Below are 15,518 nucleotides of genomic sequence, written 5' to 3'. Positions count from 1 at the left end.
CTACTACTAGAACAGGCCACTAGATGGAATCAGAGACTATTTATAGTGTTTCTATCATGGTAATTCCCGGCATCTGTAGGGGCAGGAAGCTTGGAACTAATTCCTCTGAGGATCCCTGAAGATCACTGTGTGTTGCAGCATAACTTCTGATCCCCTCTAGTTGCTAGTTCTGATAATCCCCCTTAGAAATTCTTATTTCTGGGTTGTTTTGTTTGTTTCAAAAATAAACATTTACTGGCAGCAGACAACTAAACCTGCATACTGATCTCCAGTATACAGTGGTACTAATTCATTCTTTTCACCCCCTCAAATGGATGCCTCCTGTTCTTTTGACGATCACTAAGCGTGCAGCTCAGAGGAGCAAAGGTCCAGGTCACTTGGTCCCCCTCCACCCTTCCTGGCAGGAAACAGACCCCTAAAATCTCTTGGGAAAGGGGCACCTTCGGCCCCTGTGGCACTACGGCCATTCTGCAGGTCTCACCTTCGACGGGGAGCATGCACTTGCGGCTGCACCCACAGCTGCAGCAGCGCTCTTCCCCCGGGCACTGGTCGTCGGTGGAGCAGAGGGTGACACACTTCCCGGACGGCTCCGAGCACTCCGGACAGGTCCCGCTCTTGCCTGGAAGGAAAACCGGGAATGACCAAAGGGGCCTTTCCTGCAGTCCCAGCCTCCCAGAGGGTCAGCAGACAGGGAGGAAAATGACAGAAGGCGCAGGGCCCTTCAGGGGATTGCAGGGGTCAGAGAAGGGCTACCGTTATCCGGGGCCATGCACTGGAGGCCACAGCCGGAGAAGCAGCACTTCTGGCTCTCAGGGCAGTTCCGGTCATCCGTGCAGGAACTATTGCAGGGCCCCTCTTTTTCCAGGACTTCCTTCTGGGGACAGACGCCGGGGTGATCTGAGGACCAAGAGAACAGAGCCAAGGGTCATCCTGGCCTTGAGGTATTCAGTGGCCTGTGAAAAGCCCAGAGAAAAGCCACTCCATATGACTTTCCCGGGGACATTTTCAGCACCGAGGAGCCACGCAACTCGGGAGACATGAGAGCCCACAGGGACGGAGGACCAGCGCTGATGGCAACATTTCATGTGCAGCTACAACCAGATGCCCCAATTGGGAACAACACTACAGTGGGGTCTTGACTTAAGAACGGCTCGAGTTAAGAACATTTTGACTTAAGAACCACTCTCATAGGAAAATACTGATTTGACTTACATACTTAGATTTGAGTTAAGAACTGAAAAAAAACCACGTGGGAGGCAGGGAAAGTGCAAAATTTGAACACTGTTGGCCAGTGAAAAGGGTGCCTGTCTGCTTCCTCACTCCTCCCAGCGTTTAGAGAGTGGATTGGGAGACAGTCTTCGGACTGCCTGGTACTGCCTGGACTGTATTTTCCCTGCCTTCCCTGAACCTTTCTTGACCTAAGAAAAAAAGAAACAAAATATCCCCCTCTAGTGGTCGAAGTCAGAATAGCAGCTTCCCATTAGTTTCTATGGACGGAAAAGAGCAGATACGGATCAAATGGTTTTCAATGCATTCCTATGGGAAATGCAGATTTGACCTGAGAACTTTTTGACTTGAGAACCGCCTTCCAATATGGATTAAGTTCTCAAGTCAAGACCCCACTGTATGTTTGAGAGGCAACAGCAAGATCCATGGCTCCATTAGGAAAACCAGACTCCAGAAACCTGTCTACTGTCTTTTCCGAAAGCCAAAGGTTGGGAATTTTCAGCCGAACAGAAAATTGCACAAAACCTCTTTGCAACCACAACCCAGATATGGGGACAGCCAAGGGCCAAACTGTGTGACCAGATCTTCCGTCCTACCATTAAGACCAATTTAAATTAGCTTTTTTGGACCTTTTCTTGCAACTTCTACGTATTTACTATTTACTCGCATCTTCAGACTTCTCCTTACACACCTTGCTTGTGTTGTATGTATATATCTGAAAGATCTCAGCTAGCTTGCCAAACAAAGGCTTTTGCTGGAAACCTCATCTTAGGCAAAAAGTCTCTCCCACCAGTTTCCCACCTGGATCCCTCCCTCCCAGGATGGGCCTTACCTGGCTCAGCAGGGACGCAGGTGGTCAGGCAGCCACTGCTGCAACACTTCTCTCCCGACCCGCATTCCGTGTCGGTGGTGCAGTTGGCCAGGCAGTCGGTGGTCTTGCCAGGAGAGCTGGGCACTGGGCAGTACCTGGGGTGAGCTGGGGGAGAGAAGGCACCGAGGGAAGAAAGAAGGGCAGAGTTAAGGGGAGCAGGCAGCCTGCATTCTCTAACTTTTATTGACGCCTTCTGGTCCTGGCACCAGAACACCAGATTTCAAATATTTTGGAAGAAAAAGAAAAGGAAAAAGAAAAGGAAAACAGAAAGAGAAAATTCTGGGAACTCATATATATTTCATAGTCTTTGATTCCCTCTTGAGACCATTTCTGGTAATAACCCCTGGAAAAGAATACTTCTGGGTTGTTGGGTTTTGTTTTTTTAAACACTTTCTGGCAGCATTTATTTGTTTGTTTGTTTGTTTGTTTGATTTATATCCCGCCCATCTGGTAGAATCTACCACTCTGGGCGTCTAAACCGCTGGTACTGATCCTGTGGATACAATGCTCCTATTATATTCCTTTCCACCCCCCTCAAATGGACTCCTCCTCTTCTTTTGGCAATCACTGATTGTTCAAATTCCAAGATCATATCACTACAAAGCTTTGTCCTCCTCCCCAACTGCTGGCTGTAAGAATACTCTGAAACACCCTTTGGAAAGGGGGACTCTCGGCTACTGGGGCAGCGTGCTTCTTTTCTGGGTCTTGTGTCGTCCCTCACCTTCGACGGGGAGCATGCACTTGTGGCTGCACCCACAGCTGCAGCAGCGCTCTTCCCCCGGGCACTGGTCGTCGGTGGAGCAGAGGGTGACACACTTCCCGGAAGGCTCCGAGCACTCCGGACACGTCCGGCTCTTGCCTGGAAGGAAAACCGGGAATGACCAAGGAGGCCTTTCCTGCAGTCCCAGCCTCCCAGAGGGTCAGCAGGCAGGGAGGAAAACGACAGAAGGCGCAGGGCCCTTCGGGGGATTGCAGGGGTCAGAGAAGGGCTACCGTTATCCGGGGCCATGCACTGGAGGCCACAGCCGGAGAAGCAGCACTTCTGGCTCTCAGGGCAGTCCCGGTCATCCGTGCAGGAACTGTTGCAGGGCCCCTCTTTCTCCAGGACTTCCTTCTGGGGACAGACGCCGGGGTGATCTGAGGACAAAGAGAAGGGAGCCAAGGGTCATCCTGGCCTTGAGGTATTCAGTGGCCTGTGAAGAGCCCAGAGAAAAGCCGCTCCATATGACTTCCCTGTGGACCTCTCCAGCACTGGGCAGGCACCCAGCTCTGGAGACCTGGAAGTGGATTCATGGCAACTGGGCTTTGTTTTATCTTAGGTTGAAACATTTCGCTACTCATCAAAGTCGCTTCATGAGATGAGCAGCGAAACATCTCAACTGGGCAATAAAAAAGTCTAATTGCCATGACTCAGCTTCCAGAAAGCCACACGTGGATGACTGAGAGTCATCACAGAGAGAACTGAGGAGATATCAATGACCGAAGGGATGGAGGACAAGCGCCCATGGCAACAGTTCCCCCATGGCCACACCCAGATGCTCCATCTGGGAAACCCCCTGTTTTTGAGGTGGGAAATCAGGATGAAGAACTCTTTTTTTTAAAAAAAAGGCCCTGGTACACCCCTCTTCTCTCTTCTCCCGAAAGGCCAGGGTGGGGAACCTCCTTCCGCCCAGGGGCCCAATTGTGCACAAAGGCTGTGGGGCCACAAGCTGGGTTTGGGGGCAACCAAGGGCAAAGCGTTGGGGCCAGACCTTCCATCCTACTAGCCAGATTGACTTGTGCCACATGAAGCTCCAATTAAGAGTGGCCGCCTAGAGTGGTCTATTGACTAGATAGGCGGGATATAAATAAAATAAATAAATAAATAAATAAATAAATAATACAAATTTCAATTCGCTTTTATGGACTTTTTCTTGTAGCTTCTACGCATTTTTGCTTCTTTGGAGTTTTCCTTTTATGCCTTGCTTGTGTTGTATGTACATATCGGAAAGGTCTGAGCTAGCTTGTCAAAGAAAGGCATTTGCTGGAAACCTCGCTTTATACTTTCTTTGGCTTCCTTGTAGGCAAAAAGTCTCTCCCACCCCCTGGTTTCCCACCTGGATCCCCCCTCCCAGGATGGGCCTTACCTGGCTCAGCAGGGACGCAGGTGGCCTGACAGCCATTGCTGCAACACTTCTCTCCCGACCCGCATTCTGTGTCGGTGGTGCAGTTGGCCAGGCAGTTGGTGGTCTGGCCAGGAGAGCTGGGTGCTGGGCAGTACCCGGGTTGAGCTGCGGGAGAGAAGGCACCGAGGGAAGAATAGAGGGCAGAGTCAAGTGGAAGGTAAAAGTAAATTTTGATATATGTTATGCTGTCTCTTTCTAACTTATGGTTCTTGATCTTCAAAAGAGAATTAAATTAGTGTTCCCTTGTAAAGAGAGGAAATTTGCCTTCATATATATGAGTGTCCAAAGAATGTGAGGGAAGGAGAGGGTTGCTTGTTAAATTCCAATACCCTCAGTTTATTTATTATCTTCAAGCACACAAATTGATTCCTTGTGTTTTTGTGACAATTGCTGTTTGTGCAGATTGCAGGAAGAAACGTCCTCCTCCCGACTTCCTGGCACGAAACATACTCTCAAAATCTCTTGGGAGAAGGGCACCTTCGGCCCCTGTGGCACTATGGCCATTCTGCAGGTCTCGAGTCAACCCTCACCTTCGACGGGGAGCGTGCACTTCTGGATGCACCCACAGCTGCAGCAGCGCTCTTCCCCCGGGCACTGGTCGTCGGTGGAGCAGAGCGCGGCACACTTTCTGGAGGTCTCCGAGCACTCTGGACACGTCCGGTTCTTGCCTGGAAGGGAAACCAGGAATAACCAGTTGGGCATTTCCAGCATTCCATTTCATGGGACTCCAAGACTACATACACACACCGATACAAACACAGAGAACGAGAGAGAGAGAAAGAGAGAGAGAATTTGCCAAGTAACCGATATATGTAAGGCAAGAAATGATGCAGTGAGACATGTCAGTTCAAGGTGTGAAACTGTCATGCCAACCTGCTTGTTTGACGGCAGGGGGCAGCTTCCCCCAATCCTGCCTTCTCTCGCTCCAGCATTAAAAGTGCAGCAGCATGAAGAAGCAAGTAAACCCTTTTTAAAGAAGTTGCTCTGGAAAGTATTTGGGATTTGATTATTTTTCTCTATCTCCCTTGAAGATTGATTTTGCTTTTTTTAAAAAAATGCGCAGACACTTGAACAAATACAGATTGCTTGAAGAAAGATGTGTCTTCCCCATTGGAAACAGAACACGGAGAATGTTTCAGCAATTGGCTCGTTCACAACCAAGTCATTCACAACCAAGTCGGCTCCCTTGTGCACTGGAGCCCTTCCTGTGTCGCGAGTGGGCCAATCCCAGTTAACCATTTCCAGGCCACTGTAAGAGTGCCTAATTCCTTTGAGTGACCAGCGGATGTCTGGTCTTAAAGAGGCTTGTCTGAACATCTGGTAGCATATGAGCAGTGACCAAAAAAGGTGCAGGGATCTATGCCGCATGCCAAGGAGGGAGCCCTATTCTAAAATGAGCCGGTTGCTGCTGCCCGGGCAGAGTTATCAATCAGGGCTTCTTTTCCCTTTCCCTTTTCTTTTTTCTATCAGTGGCAGCTCCAGCAGAAACCAAACAAAGCGAAACAAAGCCAGGGCTTTGTACAAAACCTCTTGTATTTCAGAGCCTCACGTGGTTAAATTACAGCACTGCAGTCAAACCTCTGCTCACGACCTGAGTACAATACAAAAGGGGTTCAGGTAGGTTGACTCAGTCTTCGAAGATGGTTCAATTGACTCCCCAGCTTGTTCAGGGCAGGAGGGGCAAGGGGTAGCCCGCATAACTAAACGGCATACCAGCCAGCCAGTGCATTAAATGCTACGCAGTGATATGCAAGCAGCATGCTTTGCTTTATTTTGAGCAAAACTCATCATTTGTGCCAAACACAAGAGCTTCTTTTGCACTAAATAAATCTCAGAATTGGTTGTTGTGGGTTTTTCGGGCTCTTTGGCCGTGTTCTGAAGAGTGCTGTCCTCTGAAGATGCCCATGGCCACAGAGACTGGCGAAACGTTAGGAAGAGCAACCTTCAGAACACGGTCAATGAGCCCGAAAAACCCACAACAACCATTAGATCCCGGACGTGAAAGCCTTCGCGAATACAAATCTCAGAATTCATACAAGACACAAAAACTCTTGCAGTCTTGGCCAGCAGAGAACTGGCCCTTCTTGAACCCTAAGGGCTCTTTGTCCCCAATTTTGGATGGGATGGTGTTGCCGCCAGAAGGAGGCATGGGGTCCTTAAAAGAAAAAAGGGGGAAAAACCAGCCCAGCCGTCTTTCTTCCAAATCCCTTTCAGTTGCCCAGCTTCCCACTTGCAAGGGAAAATCAATGTTCACATTTACAAAAGATCACACCCACCCACCGGCCCATGGCATAGGTGGTGGTCAGGAGGAAGCAGCAGCAAACAGCAAGAAAAGAACGGAACAAACAGGAAACGGAATTGACCCAAACCGAGAAGTGGGTTTTTTTAAAAAATATATATTATGTTTTAACCAATGAATGTAGCAGAGAATTCCCATCCGGTTCCCTGCCTTCGGGGATGCAACGCTGCCATTTCCCCGACCCTTTTTGCCGGGGAAGGCACCGCAGCCGCGCCAAACCCTAACTGGGTGGCTCCCCCCCCCCCCCGGTCGCCCTCCCTTGCGCGCACCCACCGGTCGCTCCGCAGACTTGCCGGCACTCCTCTTGGGTGTAGAACCGGTTGGCGTTCCCTTTGCAGCCGCTGAACTGGAACCGCTCGCAGCTCCTGGTGGAGGAGTCGTAGTAGAAGGAGTCCACCGACAAGGTGCAGGAGCCGGGCTCCTTGGGGAGGGCGCAGAGATCTGGAACGAAGCAGAGGCACCGCCGCCGGAGGACGGCCCGGGTTGGAAGACCGGAGCCCCCGCGCGCGCGGGTGGCAGGAGGGGCGAACCCGTCCAGGGCGCCCCCGTGAAGCGGCCACCGGAGCAGGTGCTCCCTGCCCCGAAGGAACGGCCATGGCCAACTTCTCTCCGCCCGCTTTCCTTTCACATTTAGGTTTGCTGTCGGCAGGATTACATTGAAAAGCAAGGAGAGACGATAGTCCCCAGGATGGGGATTTAAAGATATTTAAAGATGCGAGCTCATCGCGTTCCGGCTCACGTATTTTTAGCCTTCTTCGGGGGCTGTCATATGCAAAATAAAACAGAAAACAGACATTTTACAGACGATAGCCCCCGAAGAAGGCTAAAAATACATGAGCCGGAACGCGTTGGGCTGGCATCTTTAAATAATGAAGGGATACCCATTTTACATCCTGGGGACTATCGTCTCTCCCTGCTTGACAGCTTGAGTGGATGTACTCCTCCCTTTCTGTTCTTGTCTCATGTGGTCACCACGTTTCTCTTGTTGCTTTTTTCAGATTTCCCAGACAGGCATTTGGTGAACATGAGATTTTAGGATGTGTTCGCATGGCTTCAAGACATGCTCAGAAGCACCCCGGGCCATCTCTTTCCTCTGCATGCTCTAGAACTGCTATTAGTGAAGTTCACGCCGGAGCCTTTACATTCATCACAGTCTGTGCACCGACCCTGGTGGAGAAGGCATTGGATCAGGACCTTGGACATTCTAGCTCTTCTGTCTGTCTGTCTGTCTGTCTGTCTGTCTGTCTGTCTGTCTGTCTGTCTGTCTGTCTGTCTGTCTCTCTCTCTCTCTCTCTCACACACACACACACACAATTGCAACTTCCACAGGAAAACACCATTTGCATACTGTATATGGGTGCTGAAAAAAGAAATAATTACTTTAATCAAAACATAAACTACACCACCAAGGTTGGGAAGAAGACTGTGATGGAGGGCTTTGTGCGCCGGCTCTCCCTGAGGGCTCGCTGTCTTTTTAATCCAGACTTGAGCAGGACAAAACTTCAAATAAGGGATGCTTCAGACTGAGGACTGCCCCCTGAACAGGAAGGCATGTTGTTTTTCAAAGGGTCCCAATCAGGTGGATCAGGCCCAGCTCTGGAGAAGATGCTGTCTGGGCATGTGTGCGCGTTTCCTGGTACCTTTCTCGAGGTCTGTGCATTCCAAGCTGCAGCCGGTGAAGCAGCACTTCTGGTGCGGGAGACAGTCCAGGTCGTTCTTGCATGAGCTCCGACATGGCTCAGACCTGCGTCGGACGTTCCTCTTCGGACAAACCCCAGGGTGAGCTGGGAAGAGAAGGCCAGTTAGTTTTGTTGGTTTCTCTCTTCCAGAGGGGAAGAGCCCATCAGAACCTATAAAAACATGTCCAATCTTGGATGAGTTGGGTAGGAGATCTCTTCTGGAGGGAGTTGCAAATCCCTCTGAAGGAGCAGATGCATCCCTGGGGGGGGGGGGGCGGGGGGAACCCCTAGATTCATCTTTGTCGTTGGAGGCTCACGTGAGCTCAGTGGCTCCGAGCGCCTGGGGCCAGCTTTGACTGTTCCACCAGTTATGGACGTTCCTGGACAGGGATAACCTAGCCACAGCAGTCTATTCCCTGGTAACCTCTGGGTTAGACTGCTGCAATGCAGGGACTGCCCTTGAAGATGCCACTGATGGTGCAGCAGCTGGAGTATGAAGCAGCTGGACTGCTAATAGGAGCATCCTAATGAGAGCCCACATGGCACCAGTCCTGAAGGGTTTGGCACTGGTTGCCATAACTCTTCTGGTCTGAGTTCAAGGTGTGGACTGATGAATTCTGAAGCCCTAAACCGCTTGGGACCTGGACATCTGAAGGTCCGCCTCTCCCCGTGCAAGCCTGCCTGATTACTAAGATCTGTGGGGCTGCCTTCTTTCGTGTCCCACCACCGAGAACAGTCCATTAGGGAGGGAATGTGGAGGAGGGCTTTTTCTACAGGATGTGGAATGTCCTCCCCTTGGAAGAATCGGCATCATTTCAGTGCCAAGTCAAGATGTACTTATTTATTTGAGCCTTTGTAGGTTCAGAATTATGGCCTCCACAGGTTTACACACACACACACACACACTCACACACGCACGCATGTGCACGCACGCGTGCGCGTGCGCACACACACACACACACACACTCGCTCTGCTGTGGCCATGTCGGTCTGGGAGATGCAGGCCAGAAAGTCAATCCTTGCCACGGATGGGGCTGCCCTATTTCCCAGTTTCCTGGATCGTACCCAGCCTGTAGCCATGCCACCTGGTGTCATTGGGCACCATCACCTGGACTCAATCCCTTCTCTTCCCTTTCTGTAACCTATGGCCTTTCTGTTTATTTTGCAGCACCAAAGGTAAAGGCTGCTTCGGAACAATGACGTTATTTGTTTGCCTCGTTTCCAGACCACCTTGGTCCCAGGGGGCGACATTATATAAACGTAAGGGCCAAGAAACAAACAGGCCCCAAAGGATCTTGAATTGATGCAATCTGAATATGATACAAACATGGATGGAGTGTAAATCTGTTTATAAATGCACTCGGGCCTGACAATCTTGGGAGGCCAGTGGACTTCAGCTTCATCCCACTTTGATAAAAAGTCTTCTCCAAGCACACAGGGAACAGCGGTGCCGTGACATTCAATTTTTGCAACCCCAAAGGATTTTGTTTGCAGGCTGTTTTGGCCAAAACATGTACCACCCACTATGCAGTCATGCTCTGACCCTCAGAGGATTTACAGTGCCATTTTTTAAAAATGTCCTACTAAATCCAGAGGGGAATCCCAGTTTAGAACCCAATTGGTCCAGATTCAAGGAGACCAACTGCTTTGGGTTCTGTACCCCATCTGTCACCCAATCTGCAGAGTATTTCAATAAATGGGACTTTAAAAACTTTTTTGCTCTGTTGTGCGCCTTTCTCTCTCTCCCTCTAGTACGCTTCCCACCCCCACCCCCCACTAGGAGCTGCCAGAGGACAATGAACCTCAAAATATTTGCAACAAGACTGAAGAAGGAATCCTTTCCACACCAAGCACAGGCTCATCTGTGGGCGGTGGGAATGCTGGTTTGTTTGCAGCTGGTGTTGGAAAGGAAAAACTGGTTGTGTTTTCATGTAGGCTGGAGAATTCTGGGATGTGTAGTCCAAAGAGAATGGCTCCCACCCGTTCAGCTTGCTGTTGGCAGAAGCGGAAGTTTTCCCTGCCTTGGGAAGAAGGGGCCGTGGCTGGAAGTGAATGCTGGAGGAGTATATTGGCTTTTAGGCTGATCTGGTTCCAGGGTAATTCCCCCATTCTCACATAGTCCTTCCAGAGAAAGCCTTTCCTGGCACTTTCAGACAACCTGTTTTGCTTCTGTCCGCCCCTCCCTGCTCAGCTTCTGCATGGTGCCAATGTATTCCATGCCCTTCCTGTTCCTCCTCTGGGTCTTCTCTCGGATCCAGCTTACCTGGCTCTGGGTCAACACAGGTGGAGTAGCAGCCCCACTGGCAGCACTTCTTCCGCTTCCCACACTGAACATCGGTGGTGCAGTTGATTGCGCAGCCTATGACGGCGGTGGGGTTGGCTTTGGGGCAGTAGCCAGGGTTCACTGGAGGAGGGGGCAAAGAGAGAGCATCATACTGACTCCGTGGGTCAGCAAACTAACCTACAAAGCCATACCCCAGAGGCAGTGGACAGCCCCAGGGATCCGACGTGTGCCTTTCTGCACCCAGGAAGCAGGGTGTTGGACTGGGAATGAGGCACAAAACCAAAGACCAGCTTATTCAGCCATGCTGCAGCATCACAACCACCACAACCATCATCAGGGTGGCTCCTCCTCTAAGCTCAGAGCAATACCACTCAGTTTCCTGATTGTACACAAGTGCTATAATTTTAGCAGAGGCCGCTGTGTCAGTCTGTGCTAGCACATCAGGCAAAACCAAAAGAAAAGAAAATAAATAAAGAAGACAAAAATGTTGTGGTTCCATAAAGACTAACTGCTGTATTTTAATATGAGCTTTCGTGGGCAAATCCTTTAATTTACCTGGACACTCTGCACAAGATGTGAAAGATACCATGCTAGAGAAAAAAAACCACAGCACAAGAATCCAGAGAGGGACAGCTGAGATAAAATATATACATATGCTTAATACCTACCTCAGGAGACTCAATATAAGCCAAGCTTTCTTAGGCCATTAACAAATGTAAAATATTGTATCTACTGTAATTCCCAGCTATATGTGTTTCCTCACTAACCAGTGACACTTCAAAAGCCCCATTGGTAATTAGAGATCGTTAACACCTTATCACCATGTTGTATTCTTGAAGGCTTTCATAGCCGGGATCCGATGGTTGTTGTAGGTTTTTTGGGCTGTTTGGTCGTATTCTGGAGGTTTTCCTTCCTAAAGTTTCACCAGCCTCTGTGGCCAGCATCTTCAGAGGACAGGAGTTAGAACTCTGTATGTGTTCTAGTGTCATGTGTGGGATAGCTATTTGTAGCTGTGGGATCAGCTTTTTGTCCTTTTCAGGAGATTGGGTGATGATGGTGATCAGGGAGTTTTTTGTTATGGGTGTATTGTTGTGATAAGTGAGTGAGATGATCTGTCACTGTGATTGATGGGTATCGTTAGCTAGTCTTGTGTGTGCAGTGACCCCCGGATGATCTTCGCCACTTATCACAACAATACACCCATAAGAAAAAACTCCCTGATCACCATATTCACCCAGTCTCCTGAAAAGGACGAAAAGCCGATCCCACAGCTACAAATACTCAACTATCCCACACACTACAAATTCTCTTGAGGCAGCAACGCTCTCCCAATGGGATGAACAAACTCTCACATAGATCATCTTTTTAAAATTATTATTTTCTCAGCCTGCTCCTCCTTGTGGCAAAAGGTGTCACAGCATGCAATGTTCCTCATATGCAAATCTTGCATTTAGTGTCCTTGCTTGGTTACCCGAAGTTAAACACAGGTTTGATTTGCAGGCCCGCGTGCTGAAGTTTCTGCCTCTGAGGAAACCCCATTTTGGGAGGGAAAACTGGTCGCAGATGCCAATCAGTGGAAATGCCATCCCCTCTTTGACGTCTGGTTTGAACCTCACTTGATCACTGGGAAACTACATACTCAGGCAAGCCAGACTAGCAAATATGGCCTGTGAAGACAGCACTGTTTCTCCTGCTTTCTTGCATTGTCATTTCATGTGGCTGCCCCTTTCCAGAGAAACTCCACTTATTCCCCAGGGATGTCGTTTCAGGGGGTGGGAGTGGGAATAGGGTACAATTCTCATGGAGTAACACCATAAAATGTAGAAGCATCTCATCATCTGTACATGTGATGTTTCTTCCAAGTCAGCAGAGAATTCTCAAAGAGTTTTTGGAGGGACATCTCCAAGAAAGCTCATCAATAGTGAGCCAATTCTTAATACATCCTTGTGAAGCCACCACGAAGCAGGAAGGGGCCTTTATTAACAGGTGTGGGGGGGAGGGGAGAGCTGGGGCCAAGAAGGGGCCTTACCATCAATGGGGAGCAAACACTCCCGTCGGCAGCCATATTTACAGCAAAGTTCACTGCCTGGGCAATTGGCGTTTGAGGAGCACATGTTACCGCACTGCCGGACTCTGCCTTTCACGTGTCGGGGGCATTTCCTGGCTGGAAAAGAAAGAGGAAAGGGTCCTTGGTGGTTCAGTTCATTGGGGTGTAGGTGGGTGTCGATGCTCGTGTCCCTGAACATCATGAGCCAGCCTGTGGACCTGGGAGGGGAGGTCAGGAAGACGTACCAGGACGTATCAGCAGATGTTCCTCAGACGATGAGGAGGAGGAGGAGAAGAACTCTGTGGGCAAAGTGCAGAACCGGAAGACTTTCAATCAAACATACTTTTGCTTTTCAAAAAGCAGGACATCTCTAAGGCTGACAGGTGGCCATGCTGGTGGATGATTCTGTCACCCAAAGGGAAGCCTGCTTCGACTGGGTGCCTTTCTTTTCCCTTGAGTTTGGCACTGATGCGGAAGAATCCACTGCGGGCTCCACCTTGGTTCTGTGCTGTTCAGGAGCTGGACTCTAGCAACTCCTGCAATGTGTTAGCCCCCCCCCTGCCCCATTCAGCACTGGTTAGGACTCCCCATGAGTCTTGTGTCCAGTTCTGGACACCACATTTCAAGAAGGATGCTAACAATTTGGAACAAGTTCGGAGGAAAGCAAGAAGGATGATCACAGGACTGGAAACTAAGCCCTATAGGGAAGGACTGAAAGACCTATGCATGTATAATTTTGAGAAAAGAAGACCAGCAGGAGATAGGATAGCACTTTTCAAAGACTTGAAAGGCAGTCCTACAGAGGAGGAGCAGAAGCTATTGTTCATCATCCCAGAGTGCAGGACAAGAGTGGGCTCTTGTACAGAGTGGGCTCAAGCAAGATTTCCTTTGAATGTCAGGAAAAACTTCTTAACTGTTAGAGCAGTACAGCAACGGAACCCGTGACCTCAGGAGGTGGTGGTGAGGGTTCCAACACTGGAGGCCTTCAAGAGAACCCTGGAGGATCTCCTTTGAATTGTATTCCTGCCTCGAGCAGGGGGGTTGGACTTGATGGCCTTCGAGGCCCCTTCCAACCCATTCTAGGAGTCTATACCCAGGGCTAGAAGATCAGCTGAGGTGCTTCTTGTAAGCATCCAAGGTACATCAATAATTGCCACTCACCCATCTTTGTTTGTCCTTAGCTGCCAACAGGGAAAAGCAGGGTACCTTTGCATATGGAAGTTCCATGTGGCAAAGAGCCAGCCCCAGGACTGACCATCTCACGGTTAAAACAGCCGGAGGGGTTTTTGCAGACCCCCTGAACCTGAAGAGGCAGCTGTACCTGTTTGCTCCAGGACATGGGACAGAACATCCCTAAATCGGTGGCAGTGGGAGGGAAAAGAGCCAGTTCCGGGAAAAGTTCCTTTACTGGACTATCATTGTCTACCACAAAAGAAAGAAAGAAAGAAAGAAAAGAAAGGAAAGGAAAGGAAAGGAAAGGAAAGGAAAGGAAAGGAAAGGAAAGGAAAGGAAAGGAAAGGAAAAACCCAGCCAACGTGGTCAGAGATGGCCCTGAGATTCTGGGAGTTGCACTGGAAAAAGTAACTCTTCCAAGTTGTGGGCTGGAAGTGGGTTGCAGATGGACTGGTATTAAAAGAGGACATAAGAGCAGTGCCGTGCCCCACCCCGTACAGAAATGGGAGAGGGAGGCTGGATTAACACCCGCGCATCCCCTCCCTGAATGCTGCAATTCCGTTATCTGTTTGCATTTCCACAAAGCACAACAAAATGGGCTTTCTCCCAGGAGGTACATCAAGTGGGGTCCTGCAGAAATAGGCTTACCTCTGTGCCTCTGGGCAGATGCAGGCAGCCCCCCAGCCCAGAAGGCCACGAGGGCCAGCAGGAGGATCGGACGTCTCCCCCTCATCTCCCCGGGGAACTTTTGGCAGGCAGCTGGCAGCTGGCAGAGCCCTTTTGTTTTACACTTTTACGTCAGAAGGAGCAGGCGTGGAGGAGGAAGGGGAGAAGCGCCCAGCAACCAGCTGGCCCCACCCTGGCTGGAAGGAGAACCGGCCTCCCCTCCTGCGATGGATGGATGGAGTTGCAGAGGAGTCCTCATCACCTGGGACCAGCTGGGGGGACCCTTCGGAGGCCATGGAGACGGAGCAGACAAGGATGGAGAGGGGAGAGGGGCTGTTTCAAAGGACAGGTTGTAGGCACTTAGCCACAGCAGCTGAGGCTTCTCCAGGGAGAAGGGGTTGCGCATGACAACACAGTGGCTCTGCTCTGCTCCGCTCCACTCACCTTGCCTTGCCCCAGACGGGAGGACAGGCCCAACCTCGGTGCACCCAAAAGTCCGGAACAAGGAGAGGCAACTGGGCGAAAAAAGCAGGGAGGGGGACCTGAGTCGTGGGACTTGCTCTCAAGCCAGACTTAAGTCGCACATGGGACCCGACTCAGCCTCAGCCCCGTCTTCTTTTTCCAATGAGCTGGACTTGCTGCAGGACTCAGAACCCACCCACCCCTCCTCATGTTTTCTGGGGGGGGGGAAAGCTTGTTTTTAAGAGGGACCCGACTTGGGGTTTGGCCCTTGGGACTTGGTACCAAAGACTCAGACTTGCCAACATCCCTGGGGGAAAAAGTCAGGGGTGGCGGCATGATTTTGGCCCCAAAACTCCTGCTTAGAGCAGATAGTAATACTGGTGAAGGTAGTAGCAGACGTTTGCAGCGGTCACACGCCGTCCAGTCACACACACACCTGACTTAATGGCGACACTATGAATGAGCCGCCTCCAGCATGTCCCATCGGAGGAACTCGAAGCTGTTCTCTTCTGAGTCCCTGTCCTTCTGCTGTGAGTCAAAAGGAGAATTTTAATCACTAATTCAAAAGCATCATGCCTCACCATTGGCTTTTCCTGTCTGGGGCTGCTAGAGTCCCACCACATGGAGAGGGCCAGGGTTCCCCCC

Source organism: Pogona vitticeps, chromosome 4 (genome assembly GCF_051106095.1).
Source record: "Pogona vitticeps strain Pit_001003342236 chromosome 4, PviZW2.1, whole genome shotgun sequence".
NCBI classification, from domain to species: Eukaryota; Metazoa; Chordata; class Lepidosauria; order Squamata; family Agamidae; genus Pogona; species Pogona vitticeps.
The sequence above is the reverse complement of the archived record's forward strand: the minus strand, read 5'-3'. Positions refer to the sequence as shown.